The sequence below is a fragment of the Gymnodraco acuticeps genome, unplaced genomic scaffold (genome assembly GCF_902827175.1).
Source record: "Gymnodraco acuticeps unplaced genomic scaffold, fGymAcu1.1, whole genome shotgun sequence".
In the NCBI taxonomy this organism is placed as follows: Eukaryota; Metazoa; Chordata; class Actinopteri; order Perciformes; family Bathydraconidae; genus Gymnodraco; species Gymnodraco acuticeps.
Genome location: NW_022992206.1, coordinates 548,540 through 558,895, shown reverse-complemented (window position 1 = coordinate 558,895; position 10,356 = coordinate 548,540). Strand labels below are relative to the sequence as shown.

At 38.8% G+C, this 10,356-nt stretch overlaps 1 protein-coding gene across 5 annotated transcripts in view; it reads left to right on the top strand.

Moving 5' to 3' along the window:
- Window positions 1-502: 502 nt before the first annotated feature.
- Window positions 503-10,356, top strand: part of si:dkey-166d12.2 (rap1 GTPase-activating protein 1) — a 145,392-nt gene continuing 135,538 nt past the window's right edge. For 2 of the 5 annotated variants that reach the window (XM_034205683.1, XM_034205680.1), the window contains exon 1: window positions 503-796. The gene's annotated coding sequence lies outside the window, so the exon portion shown is untranslated. Of the gene's footprint in view, window positions 797-7,513; window positions 7,574-10,356 lie in introns of all 5 variants that reach the window. The other 3 variants (XM_034205682.1, XM_034205687.1, XM_034205686.1) reach the window with 3 other exon arrangements.

The following is a 10,356-nucleotide window of genomic DNA, read 5'->3' as shown; positions in this document are numbered from 1 at the left end:
CCAACGGTGTCGCAGTTTCTCGTCTCTCCCGTTTTTGTGCTTAGTGCGTACGCATGGGTTAGAGTTTGCGTGGAGGACCGCACATTTTCCCGTCAAGTTAGTATTTTATAAATCGCAAACATTGCGTAGAAACTGGCGTACGCCATCTTTTGAGCGTATATCCCTTTATAAATGAGGCCCCTGATCATTCTGACCATTAGATTGTATTGCCCCAGTAACATAGGTGAAACACTGCCCCCTATATCTTTGCAGCAGGTGGATCGAAACTACACTTCATACCACCTTTTGTAGTTCATTTATCATATGTATTCCAAACGTATTGCTTGCATTGCATTCACAGTAGCCAGTTTTACGCACGGTGTGTGTTTTTCTCCAGCGGTTAAAAGCAGCATAGTAAAGCTGCAGCATTATTTGGGGTGTGTGGATGGAGGAGTTGTAGGAAGCGCATTGGACGGTGGGGAATGGTCACATGACACTGTCAGCATGTTCGATTTAAAAGAAAGGGAAGGAGAGATTAGAGCTTCAGATGCGGGCAGATATGTGCGGAGGATCTGCCTGAACTCACATCTCCTCTGTGCTGCCTCCAGCAGGCTGCTGAACAGGGACACATCCGCTTTTAAACAAACCAACAACCTAAATAAAAAACGCTATTCCACCAATGCGACAATTAGACATTCCCTCCCTTCAGCTTTTTCTAAATTAAAACGCCTCCCGTACCATTTGTGGCGTTTATCATCCAGAGCACCATCAAGGAAGCGCGTCCAGAACGAGCTCCTCTCATAATTCTCCGAAAAAGGTAAGAGAAAATAACTTTCTAAAGGAATCATTTAGTCATAATTGTGTTTGCCCTGTGAGAGCAATCTCGCGATGTTCCGCGTGGTCGAAAGCAATCGCACAACTGGACAAGTGTTGATTTTTTTATTGAAATATATAATCGATACATCTCATTTGGGTGAGCATGTGCACCTGACAAAGGAGATAAGAGAAAACTGCGTCAACAGTACATTTATCAAAACAATTATGCAAATTGCTTGCAAAGGAATGTTATTTATGACTTTGGGTAATAAGACTACTTTAACTACAGCAACCTAATTAACCATTTGATGTGTGATCAGCCTGTGCTAGGAAATGCTTAATCTCCATTTCCAATTAACAATCCACACATAATGTATTAAATATAGGAACATGCTTTGATTTTAATTGCTTTAACATGCAGAGACAATGCTGATTAAAGCACCAATTAGTATTTTCTTCTTTGCTGTATTTTACTGCAGTAGTTCTCTATGGCAGCAGTGTGTCCAAAACTCGGATCATTGCAAATAATCTTATAAATACATCACAGAGCATTCTTCTTTATATTCTTCTTCCTACATGTGAGGTATCACCATATCCAATGAAAGAGGCTATCTGGTGGTTGAAGGGATAAGCTTTTGGTTGGAGTGCTTCTGGTTTGAATCCTTTCTTTGGAGGAACCAGAGCAGGGAAATGTGATGGAGAATTTGCCATCAGATTGTAGTGTCTCTGAGCAAGGCACATGACAGCTGGTGGCAGGATGTTGTAGTGCTTGGGGGCTCCTGTGTGAACAGTTTTAAGTGATCGACTGTCATGCGTATAATTTGATTATTATTATGTCAGACTTTCAGTAGAGGGATGTGAAATGATGACATGGATATGTTTCATCCCTTCATACAGCATGCAGGCTACAGCGGATATTTCCTGGCTGCTGGTTTGTCACATCAGAAAATAAATAATAGTGTGTCTGTCTGCACCCTGTCGGCTACCAGCACAGTCAGAGGTCCAACCTCTGGTCTTCGGTGTCCTGGAGGCCCAGCAGGGTGCAGCCACTAACATGACCTTACTGCACACTGGGTTTCCGCTCCATCACCTTTTACTGAATGTCCAAACATGCTCTCCTGTTCTTGTGTGAATGTGACAGACATTGTACAGCACCATAGCCATTTACTCTCTCCTTAGTTCAAGGTTATGATCTATTACTTGTTTACCTTTTTATATGCTGAAGTCGTTTTATCAATAGTAAATTATTAAGAGAACCACCTTTTGACACAAAACCTAAAGATGTTAAGACTTTGATATATGTAATCTCTGGTCAACACAACAGAATAATGATAGCCAAATATCAGAAGATTTATATTAATTTACATTTATAAAAAAAGGATGCCAATGGAGGAGTTTGTAACTACCAACACGTATCTTTACACGTATCACACTTATTATGTTGCACTTATTGGGTGAACCAAACAAAAAGAAGCACAATTTGGATTTAATTAATCAAATTCAAACCTTTTTGCTTAAATAAAAGCTTTTGTTAATGTTGCAGCAGATACGCTGTTGCTCCTCTATTGACACGTCTTTAATTTAAGGGGATAATGTGTTTTGAGTAATCCTAACAACTTTCAGTGTACAGTTCCTCTTGATCAGGCATTATTCAACTTCGGGACTCTTTACACACTTATACACTTTTGTTCTGTAAAGTGGAGCCTCCAGTCAAGCTTTGTTATGTAACATTATCCGATGAAATATAAATATGTTATGACACCCGGCCAATAATTGCTAACACTTGTTCCTTTTATTTAAAGTATCATAATTGCCTGTAACTCTTAGAGAAATAATACATTTAATTTAATCAAAGCTGTTATTTATATTTATTCTTTAAAGTGTGCAGTGATCAAATAAACAAACACATGTCTCACAGTCTCAAAGACGCTGCTGTCAATACATTTCCCTTTTGAAAGCTGTTGGAGGACATTGCCCCCTAACTAGTGCTGCGTACCTGGACTCACATTCAGGTTCAGGTCCGGACTCAAGTCCAGAGGTTCACTTATAAGTCCGGACCTGAGCCCATGGCTTGTGTCAAGTTGTGTGAGTAACTAAAGTGAACTTATTGTGAGCTAATTATCAATTGAAAATTAACTCATAATCAACTCCAATTCAAACTCATCAGGTTGATTGTGCTCCCTTCCAACTTGTGTCTACATTTCTCTACAAAGTATACAAATGTAAAAAAAACACTTTTTGCCACTTAGTCTACAAATGACTTATGACAGCAACTACAGTGAACTACTACAAAGTTCAAACATTTATTTAATTTACCAAACTAAAGTAACCAAACAGTCCCTGAGCTGACTGAGCCTAAATCCCTAAAACGTTGCTGAAAGGTAGAGTGGAGAGTAGACTATATGCATTACACTGTTACACACCTACTATACAGTATAGACTACATTGTAGTGACTGTACAGTCAGTGTACTGTACTGTCTGTACACCATGTATTTTCTACAACTTTACATGTGTACATTATACAGTACATACTACATACATAGTGATGTACATACATACTGTTAGAAATTAAAATCAATGTTGATATGGCGTAATTTTGAATTAAATACACTATTTAATTTAAATCAGTTTTATTCTGAAAAAAACGGAAGTTCACACTATTAACTTAATACTTTTATTCAGAAAATTCTTCACTTTCGGTTAGCATTAGCATGTGGCGAAATGCTACGTTTTCAACCCGTGAATCGAAGGTGAAATTACATGTGATGTTGTACACTGAGCACACTGGGATTAGCACTCATTTATTGACGCTGAATAACGTTTATCAGGGAATGTTTAAATAACCACAGACACCAGAATATACGTAAGAGCTAGTTTTTTTTGAGAGTCCAAGTACCGGTTCCCGACGTTCCGGTTTTAACCGGACTTGAACCGAAACTTTTTACAAGTCCAGTACCGGTTCGGCTTACCGGTACGCAGCACTACCCCTAACCATGCTCTGACATTTAAACATTACTCACATTAGCTGGTTTACAGATGCAAATGGCCCAAAACGTTTCCATCAGCTGTATGTTCAAAAACCATGCAAATATTATACAAAAATGTACCCAAACACATGCAAATGAGAATAAATTCCCCAACCTGAAGAAACGTGCAGAGTATTTACAGAAAGAGCTGCGAATTAAAAAAAAAAATCCGCAAATACAAAACACTGTGAATAAAATAAAATAAAAGGCACACAACGGAAACGAGAACACTAAAAAGTGATGCACCCAGCTGGGACTGGCATGCTTGTTGACGTTCGGGGATTATAACGTTGAAAGTGCAGCGTGTCTCTCGCAAAGGAAATGTTTTTTGGCCGTTGTAGTGCGTTTGCACCTGTTGGCCACCGTAGGGATGTGCCCAATCGAACAGATATTTTATATACAGCAATGTCATCAACAATCATAACAAAGTGCACACTGCGGTTTTCTTCTTTTTCCACATCTCTTTGTCTTCACTTATCAACTATAGCCTCGTTTACAAATCAGTTAAATCTGTTTTTATATTAAAGAACAAAAAACTATAATGTAGTGATTTCATGCATCGAAATGTAACCTTCACTTGTGAGAATACTTCTTTTTTAATACTTTAGGTTTACCTGACCTTCCTTAGTGCCAAGCTATTGTTGTGTAGTATGAGCATTTGGCTGTTGGAGCCTTAATGTTCTAAGAAGTCTATTTATGGGTGGCCTAAGGCCATCATCTCTGTGTTTTGCCATCGTTGGAGGATACAAAAATAGTTTATATTAGAAAGACGAATCACTGTTTACCTAACAGATTAATGAGCTCTCCTGTTGACTCCCTCGAAAGACTCTCCTGCTGCTGTATTGAAGGAAGATCGATGCCACTGTTGTACAACAGGAATCTATTGATTCACAGCACTCTGTTACTCACAGTTATCAATGTGAACAGTCCAGTTTATAGCTCTCCTGCTGTATGTTATAGGGCAGTGGTTCCCAAACTTTTTGTGCCCAAGGCACACCAAAGGACAAGTAAAAATCTCAAGGCACACCTATTGTGCAAAATAGCCCTTATAGCACGTGTTATCACTCATATCATGTAAAATATCTGTAAATGTGCATAATTATTTACTAATGCCAAATAAAATGTGACAAAGACAACTATATTACTCATGAAATATTTATTAACGAAATATTTCAGAAATTATTTTGAAACTTTATCAAATTAGGTTTCATCAAAGCAGCAACACACTCATTTAAACCAGACAGGTCACAACATTAAAAATGAGGCAAAGGAAACTCAGCAGAAATTCAGCACAGATAACTGTCAATGCAAGGAAGCTGCATTGTCCATGGTCCTGAACTACAAATTATAAATGTAACATTTCAGCAATCAGCATTGAAACATGTGCTATTGTAAATATTTTTGCCGACTTACAAATTAGTGAGATACATGTGCGTGTCGGGGCGCTGAGGAGAGGGCCACTCGCAAGTCCTGTTCAACAGAGAGCCGTGACCTCCTGTTGTTCTTCATGTAAATTAGAGTAGAGAACGCCACCTCCAGAGATGGGGTTGTTACTAAAAAAATGTAATATATTACATATTACTTTTTTAAAAAAAAGTAATATATTACACTACTTCGTTACTATCTACATAAAGTAACTTGTTACTTTACTCGTTACCTTACTCGTCGAACACGTACGAACTGCGCATGCGTGAGTGGCAATCACTTTCCTTACCAGCAGGCGGCGGTAGTGTGTATTTGTCATTCAAAACAGGCAACAACCGGAAAACAGAGAAGAAGAACAGACTGCATGATATAAACAAACAACAAATAGCGTGTGCGTTAGCTTCACCTTAGCATGTGTTCTTTGCAGGTGCTTGTTGAGGTGTGGTGTTTCCAGCAGTGGATAACAGCTTCTGGCCTGGACACAGTTTGCACCTCACCGTCACATTCCTGTCTATTCTTCGGACGAACTCAAAGTAATGGGCATACCTCCACCCCTCGAAAGTTATCGCTAACTCAGCCATGTTTATGCAGCACTGCACGTGGAGATGTGGACGCGCAAATCGCGCAGATTACGTACATATAAACCTACAAAGTACTGATATAGTAAATTAAAAAATAATAATTTTTGTGTAGTTGTATATTGCAATAATAATGTATGGTTGTCACAAAATCCCACGGCACACCCGGACTTGCCTCACGGCACACCAGTGTGCCGCGGCACACCGTTTGGGAACCACTGTTATAGGGTACGGACAAATGGCCTGTCTTCTATTATTCATAAGTTAGACCGGCAGCTCTCCCCCTTGTGACATCACACGCGGGTGGTCTTTTTTTATGCGGAAGTAAAAATGTCTTACAAAAACGACACCAGATGTCACTGTAGTGTATATTTATGTATATTTTTTTGAAAATCTAGTGTATACATCATTTGCCTACACATTTATTCTCTGGTGTCTCTAACCTGCAAGTTGCTCTTTAGTGTAATTTGGCATGCTTTTATTTTGAAGGCGAGTTTACGCTGTTTTGGTAAAACTAATGAAAAATATGACAATTTTTGTAGAATATCTTAGGCCCTCAGAGAGGGCCTATAGGGTCCTGACGGCTCGCCACTGGGTGTCTGTAATTATTGAGACTAATGGACCACGGATTTTACAAAAAAAAAATGATTATAGGTCTGAGTTACTCCAGTCTATCTATTTTGAGTTTGTTTGATAACAAATATATATGTTTTGAACTGAACATACCTACATCTAATAGAACCAACATGTCTATGTGATTTTAAATTAACATGATTTGTTTACGTTGATGCAAGGGGGGGAAATTAATTGGATTTAATTATACCAGCTAAAAAGCATGGCTTTTAAATGAGCAAGATTCACTTAGTTTGACCTGACGTGAATGTAATGCATTGGTTTAATGACACCTGCTAGTTTGAGACGTATGCCGTCGTAATCTATCGCGAGGCACACCACGGAGGAAGACCGTAGCACACACGAGGGAGACGACGATAGCCATGCATGTGGTAAGTAGTCCTATCTAGATTATGTATTGACAAGGTCTATAAATATGAAACATTGTTGGTATGAGGTAATATCATACACCTACCGTGAATATTGACCCGTGAAGTCAGCTTAATTGATGTTAATTGATTTTGATATGTTTCATGGCTAGCTAGCTAGCTTCTTGGCTTATCCTGTGCACGGCGCCTTGCTGCCATGCACTCCAAAACACCATATTTCCATTTTTGATCCAAACCAAAAGATGTCATAGTGCCAGCACGTCATATCAATTAGAAATCATAATACAACACTAGATTTATGTAAGGGCTAGTGGAGCAATAACTACTGGAATGCAGGGGTGTAGTGCGACCACAATTCACTGAACTAGCAGCCAGGAAAGAACAACAAACAACTTGGTAAGGTACATAATGAAAAAGTACATCTGTTTTACAGTACTGTTTCACATGGGTATTTTTCAGAAATGTATCCACACACAGATTTAGTTCCTAATTTTGCTCTCAAAGTGCACCAGATTGATGCATTTAACTTCAACATTTAAAAAAAAAATCTTGAACATAATTCACATTCAGCATTGGATTACCGTAATTTAGCCTAGCACTTAAAATAATAGGTTCTAGCCCAAATTATATTGCACTTGGAGTTGGCATGCTACTGCAGATTAACCTAACCATGTCTGTTAATCACAGGTGTCCTGGGAACAAACACATTGACATTGCTGGCAGCAGGGTAACCTCTTCTTACTGGTGGTAAGTAATCAGCATTTTATTTTATTTTTTACCAAGTTTGAAGTTTGTGCACATTGTAATCTTAAGTACTGCTTGATTTACATCAGTTAATGACTAAAACATATAGGCGCATATAGGCTATGTTATGGTGGTTGCCATAAAATATAATAATACTTTATTTGATTTTCAGATTACAAGAGTACATGCAAAGATTGTGGTACGTAAAGCCAGTTGAGTAGCACTTGAAATGTTTGGCTCTATGAAACCTGATGTACTTATATGATTCTGTTTTCTTCAAGGTTGTGTCTTCCTGGTCGAATGTACTTATTGTAAGTCGCTTTGGATAAAAGCGTCAGCTAAATGCAATGTAATGTACGTCAGTGTCTTCTAGGTTCCTGTTGTTGAAGCATTTCAAGCTAAGACATGGCCATTATGGTCGTAATTTTCTATATCCATGCGCCTATGCCAGTTGTCCATGCACATTGAAGACTTGGAACAATATTTTAAGTCACATTTTCTGAAACCATGCCAAACAAACATCACATCAGCACAGCAGCGTATATAATTATCCACATTTCACTGTCAGGTGTGTGTGCATGGAATTCAATTGCAACAGAGAAGGAATATTTCATTCATATAAATACACATTTGAGGAGGAATGAAATGGTAACATGTATGTTTCTGGGTTGTACATTCCAAACAAATATTCTTGGTCATTTGTATGTGCAAGCAGGACCGCCCCCCCGGCAGTTCCACCAATTAGGACCCCCGTCCTTGCCAGTTTGCTCCATTATTATGCAGATGTCTTCGTGTTCAAAGGTGTTAACATTTTTGTTCCCTTAAAATCTGATCAGTGCATAGCTTGTGCATAGAAAGGACATTCACTCACTCACTCACTCACTCACTCACTCACTCGCTCCCATTTTCACAAAAATCTCTCATCTCAATCAGGGTTACAATGCCTACATTTACTCATGGGACATAACAAGGAAAGGGATTACTGTAAAGCATAGCTGTGCCTTTGCTGATATGATTTGTGTTTATCTTTAACTTAAGTCCCATTCTCCTGTGTTCCATTTTGTTCTGCTTTTTGTTTTATCATGGCAACTTAATCCTTATATTTAATCTCTTTTTCCTTCTGAGCAATTTGCAGTGCAGATAATTTAACATATGAGAGGTGAAAGAAATCAGACTGTGCTTAATAATAAATTTAAACCAGTAGAAATGCTGCAGTGCAATCTTTTCAAACATCCAGAACACCTTGTTCCACAGATTGGTGTCTACAATAATCGTACTTTAAAATGTTACTTAAAAAAAAAGTAATAAAACAACATTTTTGGAGCAGAATTGTCTTCTATAATTTCCTCATTTATTTCTTTGTGTTGAACTGCTCCCCCTTCAGTGAAGCACCCCTCGCAGTCTTTTTTGTGGTGTTATACATCTGAGGAATAGAGTCCCTCTGAGCCGTTATAGAAAGGGAACTTGTTTGGTATTCTGTGGTGCTGCCAGAGATCCCATTTCATGTAACGGCTTTATTGCCAAAGAAGCACTAGACCAGCTTGATCGTTTCCTTCCTCCGCCAATAGTAAAGCTGCTTTAATCTGGATATGTAATGAACGGCTAGCAGCCAACTTTGCTCTCTCAAACACAGGTCAGAAGGTTTTCAGGAAGATTTGTTTTCCCTTGAGCCTCGGATTTGTTCTTTGATAGCTTTTGCCACTGTGGTTCACAGTAAGATGGAATCCATTATCCTTCAGGTATCAGCTCTGTGGCTGAGGCGTTATCAAAAATCCTCCACTTTCATTTCATTCCTGTTTGCCGGGCAAGACAAGGTGAGGACATTATCACACTTTCAACAACATTTCTATGAGTTTAACAAATCCCTTCATCTTCTCATCTTCAGCTGGAAAATGAGTGGATATGAGGCTTTAGTCGAGTCTTCTGCTCCGCCGTCCTCCTGAGGAGCAGCCCTGATGCTCGGAGAGCGTGAGAGAGAGAGGCCGGTTTCAATTTGCGTGTGACAGTTTGTGGAGAGGTTTAGAGGATCACTATTGGGCATCTGTGAGACATGAGCAGCAGCAATTCAATATCTTAATAGCTGAGATCTGAACCCATGAGTGGGAACAACTTTAATCTGCAGATTGTGATGATGGTAAAGTCTGAGCCCTTGACTCAGCTATACTGCTTTCTGTCTTCATACAGTAATTGTTTTCCTCCCAACAAAATATACAGACACTGGCATACAGACAGCCATAAATGTGTTTATCTGGCTGCTGTATAGCTCCACATTCTATCAACACACTCAACACATGTGTGTCTTAAATATTTCTATTCAGCTTTAAACTATCTGCTAGCTGTTTGAATAGATATGTAATAGTTTAGATTTTTATTGCACTTTTCCAAGTGCTCAAAGATGCACTACCCCACTGAGCCACAGCCGCCCTGATGTAAAATGAACACCAACGGGATGTTCAGGTTCCCTACACAAATCTTATTACACGTCTACTTACTAAATAAACCAACGACTTGACTCACAATACTGAATTATACATTATTTTATTGATTCTTTCGCTAAGAAAAAATGGTCCGTTCCAGTATGGATTTTTCCTGCAAAGGCTCTCTCTGTAGTAGAGTAGCCTTGGTTTGAACTCTAGTGTGTTATATTAAAAGGAAAAGCCTGTTTTTCAGGCTGCTACAGAAAACAGAATGACGGTTTGAAATTAGGTTTAACGAGTTCTCATTTATCTCTCATACATCTTCCTCAGTAATCATGTTTATCACAATTTAGAACATAAACAGCGATT